This window comes from Pan paniscus, chromosome 16, assembly GCF_029289425.2.
Source record: "Pan paniscus chromosome 16, NHGRI_mPanPan1-v2.0_pri, whole genome shotgun sequence".
Taxonomy (NCBI): domain Eukaryota; kingdom Metazoa; phylum Chordata; class Mammalia; order Primates; family Hominidae; genus Pan; species Pan paniscus.
The window spans coordinates 8,413,594-8,419,593 of record NC_073265.2 but is presented as its reverse complement, the minus strand read 5'-3'; positions in this window follow the sequence as shown (position 1 = coordinate 8,419,593).

Below are 6,000 nucleotides of genomic sequence, written 5' to 3'. Positions count from 1 at the left end.
CACACACACACACACACAAGCATGTAATCCAGCAGACATATACTAAGGAAATCTAAACAATGAACTTCAGCAGAGAAGAGGAAGAAAAAAGACTCCAGGAAAAAGATTTTCAATAGTAAAAATAGTGAAAGAAAAGGTAAAACTTTAAAAAATACTGTGTAGAAATGACAGTAATAATAGTGTCTAATCCATGGTGTTATAAAAAAGAGGGATTTAAAATAGTGACTGGAAATGACAGTGTGTCCAGTCAAGGATGATAGGTGCTCAGATTTTAAAAGCACTTAAGTTAATCAGACAGAGGGTGGACTCTTGATGAATTTTTGACTCTTAAAATTTATTTTTTTATTTTTATTTTTTTGAAATGGAGGCTTGCTCTGTCACCCAGGCTGGAGCACAGTGGCATGATCTCGGCTCGGCTCACTGCAACCTCCGCCTCCTGGGTTCAAGGGATTCTTGTACCTCAGCCTCCAGAGAAGCTGGGACTACAGGCACCCGCCACCACACCCAGATATATATATATATATATATATATATTTTTTTTTGTATTTTTAGTAGAGAGGGGGTTTCATCTTGTTGGCCAGGCTGGTCTCGAACTCCTGACCCCAAGTGATCCGCCTGCCTCAGCCTCCCAAAGTGCTGAGATTATAGGCATGAGCCACCGCACCCAGCCAGACTCTGAAAATTTAAATGGAAAAACACTTAGTAGAGAAAAAATTCTTCAATTTGTTAGAGGAAAAATAAATGGAATCGGGAAAAAGATAAGAAGGGAAGAATAAAAATGACAGAGCAAATAAAAACATGAAATAGGATGGGAGAAAGTATAAAAATGAATGCAAATGTATACTTGATGATTATCACTGCAAATAGTGTAAACCAGGGGTCAGAATTTTTTTTTTTCTGTAAAGAACGAGGGAATAAGTATTTTGGGTTTTGCAGACCAGTTGATTTCTGTCACAATTACGCACCTTTGTCATTGCAGCAAGAAAGCATCCATGGACAATGTACAAATGAACAGCTGTCTTCCAATAAAACCTTGTTTATAAAACTAAGCAGTAGGCTGGATTTCAACAATGGTTTACTGACTCCTATTCTTAACTTATTTTAAAAATGCGAAAGTTAAGATTGGGAACAAGGCAAGGATGTCCTCTTTTACCACTTCCATTTAATTTCCTACTGAAAGTCCTAGCAAGTGCAATATGGCAAAACAGGGAAATAAAAGGTATGCAGATTGTGAAGAAGAAATAAAATAGTCTTTGTACATAGATTCCACATTGCAACTGATATTTGAGAAACTGCCAGTTTCTTAAATCTTAAATGTTTTAAACACACACACATGCACACACCCTGTAACTATGTGAGGTGATGGACAGGTTAGATTGATTGTGGTAATTATTTCACAATACATATTTATATCACATTGGGCTGGGGGCAGTGGCATGTTCCTATAGTCCCAGCTACTCCAGAGACTGAGGTGGGAGGATCGCTGGAGACCAGGAGTTCAAGGTTGCAGTGAGCTATGATGGTGCCACTGCACTCCAGCCTGGGAGGCAGAATGAGGCTGTGTCTCTCAAAAAAATAAAAAAATAAAAAAAAATGAGTCTGAGGTGGGTGTATCACGAGGTCAGGTGTTCGAGACCATCCTGACCAATATGGTGAAACCCCGTCTCTACTAAAAATACAAAACTTAGACAGACATGGTGGCGCATGCCTGCAATCCCAGCTACTCAGGAAGTTCAGGCAGGAGAATCACTTGAACCCAGGAGGCAGAAGTTGCTGTGAGCAGAGATCATGCCACTGCACTCCAGCCTGGGTGACAGAGTGAGACTCCATCTCAAAAAAAAAAAAAAAAAAAAGAGAGAGAGAGAATCAAGTGGAAGGTCCTTGTTGAATGCCTGGGACATTCAATGGAGTCACCACAGGAGACACATATTAGAGTGGGCTAAACTGGTTCTAGAATAAAGCTACTATAAACCTGCTGTAACAAAGCTTGAAAACAAGCTTCTAAAAGATCCACCTGAACTTCAAGTAATTTAAATTCCTGCCAGCATGAGGTACAACCTTCCTGAAAGTAAGACAACCAAACCTAGACACTCAACAACAGGATATGAACAATGTGTAACCTCCAATACGAAAAATTAGCAGAAGTGACAAGAAGCAGAAAAATGTGGTTCATAATCAGGAGAAAAATCAGTCAAGCAGTCAACATAAATAGAACCAAAAGATGATAAAGTTAGCAGGCAATGGCTTTAAAATAGCTATGATAAATATGCTCTTAGATTTAAATATGAAAATAACAAGGAGAGACATGAAATATATTAAGGAAAAAAACAAAACTTCCACAGATGAAAAATGCAATGCCTGAAGTGAAGAATACATTGAATAGGCTCAATAGCAGTCCAGACACTGCAAAAGAAAAGATCAATGAACTTGAAGAAAGAGAAATAAAAAGTATCTAAAGTGAAGTACAGAGGAAAAAAAAACTGACCAAACCTCAGTGACCTATGGGGACAATAGAAAGCAGAAATGGAAGAGACAGAAAGAAAGATGTAAAAAAAAAAAAGTATAAAAATTTTCCAAATTTGATGAAAACTATAAGCTAACATATCCAAGGCTCAAAGAATTCCAAAACAGAACAGAAAAAAGAAAGAATAAAGGAAAGAAAAATACACCAAGTCACAAATTCTAATTGAAATACTAAAAAAAAAAAGATGAACATCTTGAAATCAGACACAAGAAAAAGACATATTGCGTATAGAGAAATAAAGAGGAGAATGACAGCAGGCTTCATGTTAGAAAAAATGCAAGCCAGAAGACAGTGGAACAGGGCTTTAGCATACAGTCATGGGTCACTTAATAATAGAAATACGTTCTGAGAAATATATCATTAGTTGATTGGTGTCATTGTGTGACTATCACAGAGTGTATTTACACAAACCTAGATAGTATAGCCTACCTGGGCTGTATGGCATAGCCTATTGGCATTAAAGATAAAAAATGAAACACCTGTTTAAGGCACTTGCCGTGAGTGGAGCTTGCAGGACTGGAAATTGCTCTGGGTGATTCAGTGAGTGAGTGGTGAGTGAATGTGAAGACCCAGGACATTACTGTAGACTTTTTAAACACTGACTATACACTTAGGCTACACTAAATTTAAAAAAAACTAAGTAGTTGTGCTATGACATTACAATGGCTATGATGTCACTAGCTAATAGGAATTTTTCAGCTCCATTGTAATGTTATAGGATCACCATTGTATATTCATTCTATCGTTGACTGAAATGTCATTTTACATTGTATGACTGTATTTGTTTCTTGACCAATGGGCTCACATCCTGATAAATCCATTGCAAGCTGAAACTATCATAAGTCGAAAATGCATTTAATATACCTAACCTACGAAACATCATAGCTTAGCCTAGCCCACCATAAACGTGTTCAGAACATTTACATTAGCTTATAATTGGGCAAAATAATCTAAAGCAACACCTATTTTATAATAAAGTGTTGAATATCTCATGCAATTTATTGACTACTTACTGAAAGTCAAAGACAGAATGGTTGATGGGTACTTAAAGTATAGTTTCTCCCGAAACATCACTTTTTGCTCCATCATAAAGTCAAAAATCATAAGTTGAACCATTGTAAGTTGGTGAACATCTGTACATATAAAAATATCTGTATATACAGATACATACAGATACATTCAAAAATTTTCAGAATTTTGGAATTCTATACTGAGAAAAAGTATCTTTAAAAAGTGAAAAATGAAAGAAAAACGTTTTCAGAGAAATAAGTTTGTAGAACTCATCACAGAACACCTGTGCTGCAGGAAGTAACGAAGGGTTTTCTATGAGCAGAATTAAAGTCATATCCAATAAAATTTTTTTCTCATTTGAAAACCTATTTTAAAAATAATTGATTGTTCTACAAGGAACTCAAACAAAACAGCAAGAAAAACAAATTATCCCATTCATATGAGGGCAAATGACATCAAGAGACATGTTTTAAAAGAAGATGTACAAATGGACAATGAACATATGAAAAAATGCTCGACATGATTAATCATCAAGGAAATGAAAATTAAAGGCGCAATAAGATACCACTTTACTCCTGCAGGAATAGCCCTTATTAAAAAGTCAGCAAACAACAGATGTTGGCAATAATGTGATGAAAAGGGAGTCCTTATACACTGTTGGTGGGAATGTGAATTAGTACAACCTCTACAGAAAACAGGACAAAGGTTTCTCCAAGAACTAAAAGTAGATCTACCATTCGATCCAGCAACCCCATACTGTGTATCTACCCAAAGGAAAAGAAGTCACTAAATCAAAAAGACCTGTATATTTATGTTTATCACAGCACAATTCACAATTGCAAACATATGGAATCAACTTAAGTGCCCATCAACTGAGTGGATAAAGAAAATCTGGTGCATATATAGACCATGGAATACTGCTTATCCATAAAAAAGGATAAAATAACATCACTTGCAGCAGCTTGGATGGAACTGGGGGGCCATTATCCTAAGTAAGTAACTCAGAAACAGATAACCAAATACTGCATGTTCTCACTGATAAGTGGGAGCGAAGCTGTGGGTATGCAGGGACATCCAGAGTAATGAATACTGGAGACTCAGAAGGGAGAAGGATGGGAGGGAGGTGAAAGATAAGTTACCTACTGGATGAAAAGTTACCTACTGGGCACAATGTACACTATTTGGGTGATAGATGCACTAGAAGCCTCGACTTCACCACTGTCCAATTCATCCATGTAACCAAAAACAACTTGTGTCCTTAAATCTATTGAATGTTTTTTAAAAAGAAAGGACATGTCAACAAGAGTTGGCACCTTGATATTCTACATTCACAAACTAAAAAAAAAAAAAAAGAAATTGATTGTTAAAGTAAAATATAAGTCACTGAATGCAGCAGTCATATGTGTGACAACAGGAGTGAATAGGACAGAAAGAAAAAAAGAAGTATATTATTGTAAGTTTCATGCACTACACTGTACATGAAATGGTATTATGTTAATTAAAGTTAGACTGTAGGCCGGGCATGGTGGCTCGCGCCTGTAATCCCAACACTTTGGGAGGCCGAGGTGGGAGGATCCCTTGAACCCAGGAGTTCAAGACAAGCCTGGGCAACATAGTGAGACTTGGTCTCTACTAAAAATTCAAAAATTAGCTGGGTGTGGTGGTGCATGCCCATAGTTCCAACTAGTTGAGAGGTTAAGATGGGAGGATCATTTGAGAACAGGAGTTCGAGGTTGCAGTGAGCTGAGATTTCACCACTGCATTCCAATCTGGGCAAGAGAGCAAGGCTCTGTCGCAAAAAAAAAAAAAAAAAAAAAAGAAAGAAAGAAAAAGAAAAAAGATAGGTTATGATGAGTTAAAGATGCCTGGTGTAAACCCTAGAGCTATCACAAAATAAAATGAAATATGGCAAAATAGAGATATGATAAATAAAACACTAAAGAAGATAAAATAGATACAATGAAATTAGAAAAAAAGTTAGTATCATTTTAAAAGCCCCATATGCCTCTATTTTCCTAGTTACATAAAGAAGGCAAAGTGTGAAAAAGAATAGACCATGTTCTTCTAAGGACCCATGTCAGGTGTCAGTAGAATGGAGGTGATGCAGGAGGGTGGGAACGGATGCCCCATGTTGTTAAAGCTGTGGGGTGTCTTCTCTTTTTATTTTTTTAAATCCAGAAATGTAGATCTGTTCATTCATCCATTCATTGATGTAAAATCTGGTTTCTGAGGTGTTCAGCTTGATGACTGATACATGTATACTTCACCACCACAATCACATGCACTCACATTTCCATCACCTCGCAGAGCTGCCCTCTTTTGTGTGTGTGATGAGAACCCATAAGATCTACCCTCTTAGCAAGTGTCAAGTATATATCGCAGTGTTGTTAGCTGTAGTCACGATGTTGTATAGTAGATCCCCAGAACTTATTCATCTTGCATAACTGAAATTTTGTACCCTTTGA